Here is a 2,995-nt window from a genome sequence, read left to right on the forward strand (position 1 = left end):
GATTGTCGGCACAACTTATCGACGCATATGTGTTAAGTTGACGTGGCGATTTATTCAGGCATGAATTCCTCGGCGAATCGTGCATCCGTGCATGCGGAATGCACCACGAGTGGCAGTCGTTGAAACGGTGCGATAAGAGAACTTTGTTTAGTTCCATCGCGTTTCCAGTATAGAATCACAACGGGATGATCTTATTGATTGATTTCACCGTGACATGAAATTCGTCGTTATCATTCGATCGAAAACGTGATGCTATTTCACGCTATAATTCTACAAACGTTCCAGACACGTGTGACGTGTGACTCGTTTCATTGCATAACGACTGCAGATATGCTTCGAGAGAGCTAATTTATTACTTTCATGAGTTTAATTTTGTATATGGTAAGAGCGACAATTTATCTTATAAATACTAATAAGTCGTTTGCATCACATTAATTATAACATTTACTCGTTCTTTTGTGTATTATATTAATTACGTGACTCTCAAGTATGTTGTACAGAGTCTGTATGTCTAGATAAGAGTCATATTTGAAGGATATTTATGCGATTTCTCGAGTTCCAGTCTGATATGAATAAAGCGGGGAGTAACGAGTTTCATGAATTTTATAAATCAAACTACAGATGGTCGATTGTGTATCTCGAAATGAGGTGAAAATTATAAAAGTGAGCAAATTCGCTAGCATAATTTAATTAGTCAACATCTAGTGAATTTGATCATTTTTGAAATTTTTACCTCATTTCAAAATACCCAACCCAATCGACTCCCAGAAAGGAGGACGCACTAGTGCGCACTGATGCATATTACTCGTATTATAAAGCCATTGTACATATACACTGATTTAATCTAATAAGGAAAGGGACCCAACTGTCCCTCTCCGATTTTAATGAGCTTTTAGTATGTTATTTTCCGGACAAAAATAAGCGCGCAACACATATTTTTTTATACGTGCTCATTTTCATTTTTAATGGGTGAAACACCCCTTCGACGAAAATTGGTTTTTCTCTTTCGAAGCGAATACCGTCGAAACTGTAACCGATTTTCGTCGAAGGGGTGTTTCACCCCTTAAAAATGAAAATGGGCTCGTATAAAAAAATACGTGTCGCTTATTTTTGTCTGGAGAATAACATACTAAAAATTCATTAAGATCGGAAAGGGATAGTTAGGTCCCTTTCCTTGTAAGCGTAAAAATGAAATGCAATATTTTGAATTATAAGATACCAGGATTGGGTAGTGCTAAGTTAAAAACATAAAAGTTAAGTTAAAAAGTTAAAAAGTTAATTAATTTTAACTTAACTCAGTTACATTTTAGACTCTTAACTTTCTAACTTAATTTAGTTACATTTTGTCGGTAACTATTAACTTTTAATTTGATTTTTTTTAAGTCAATCCTCAGACACAATGCAAAAGGATAATAAGTATATAATTTAGTAATTTTATATTGTATAATCGTTACTTGTGAATAAAAATAACCAAAATCTTTAATAAATATGCTGTGGGAAAGAAAAAAAATATGAAAAGTTATGTAAAATGGTCAAACTTTTTCTTTTTCTTTTTTTTTAATTGTTCGTTCGAACCAAATTTAATTTTTAATTTTTCAATTACTTTTTTTATTAACTTAACTTTTAATTCAATTAATTTCATTATGGATTAACTCGTATATATGTATTTTAACTAAGTTAAATTTTCAAGGCTGTTAACTTAACTTAGTTAAAAAAAAAAGTTAATTTATCCAACCCTGTAAAATACATATCGTATTTAACAACACAATAAAATTAGATTTCACGATTTAATCCGTTCTGTATTATATTAAACATATATCTTTACTGAAATATGATGGCTTTAATAGTGCGCACTGAGTAAATCTAATCGAATTTGATATTTATTTTCATGGTTTCAGTTTCATGGGCCGATTATCACGTGTACGTGCACCTCACGTGCATATTTAGAGCCTCGCGTTGAACTCACGTATTCTTTCGCTGAACGGATTTGTCGCGCGGTGAACGAACGTTTTAATTTAAAACGATTATCAAGGACCCAATGCATTTTCTTCGTAAATATTCGTGAGGATGCAGGTGGAGGTTAATGGCTCGATGGACAATATAGGGCGTTCCTATTTGCACCGAAAACATTTGCTTTTACTTTTACTTTTTTATCTTATCTGTGCTTTAAAAAAATTTCCGCTATTCACAGAGCGATCATTGTTCGCATTAAGGAACATATATTAGAGAGAAATTATGCTCTTCGTTAGACAAATATGGAATCAGGTTAATAATCTGATGATACGTGATCGGAAAGCAACAGTGAATATCAAAAGTTATTTCACGCTTTTTATCGAACGAGGGTTCTCCGAGTACACATTTCTTGATTAATACAGTTCTCGCAGAGGAAACGTACCTTAATTTAAGATAAGAATAAAAAAATGTGATATTTTTTAAAAATACGGAATTTTTTAAAATAACTTTGAAATATTTACAGAGAGAAATACAAATTTCATAATATTTTAATAATGTCAAATTGCGTAAATGTTCTCGTCTATATAAAATATATTATATATTTTATTATATGTATAAGGCCTTGCGCACAATAGAAGAAATATATATGTTACAAGCAGAATTAAATACTAGAGAAATAAAAAAAATTAGGAACGTAAGAGGACGCAAAGACATTTAATTATGTCTTAAGTTGTATTTAATTGTATCCATTGTGCGTTTTGTTGAACAACTCTGTGAAGTTAGCCGTTGGTCGGATCTCGATCGAATTGATTCGCGACAATTGCGACCCAGTTCACCCAGTGCACAGTGGTAGATTCGCGCGAGATTGGGCGACCCTCAAAAAGAGAGGGAACTAGAGAAGAGGTAAACTAAAGAAGGGAGAGCACAGCGTTGAGCCACGTTGAACACGCGGCGCGTGGCGTAACGACTAGCGAGTGGCTGAGTGGCGATTTGGCGAGTGGCGAGTGCGGTGGAGTACGGCGACGCGACGTCTTGGCGTCTC

This window comes from Mycetomoellerius zeteki, unplaced genomic scaffold (genome assembly GCF_001594055.1).
Source record: "Mycetomoellerius zeteki isolate Tzet28-1 unplaced genomic scaffold, Tzet1.0 scaffold182, whole genome shotgun sequence".
In the NCBI taxonomy this organism is placed as follows: domain Eukaryota; kingdom Metazoa; phylum Arthropoda; class Insecta; order Hymenoptera; family Formicidae; genus Mycetomoellerius; species Mycetomoellerius zeteki.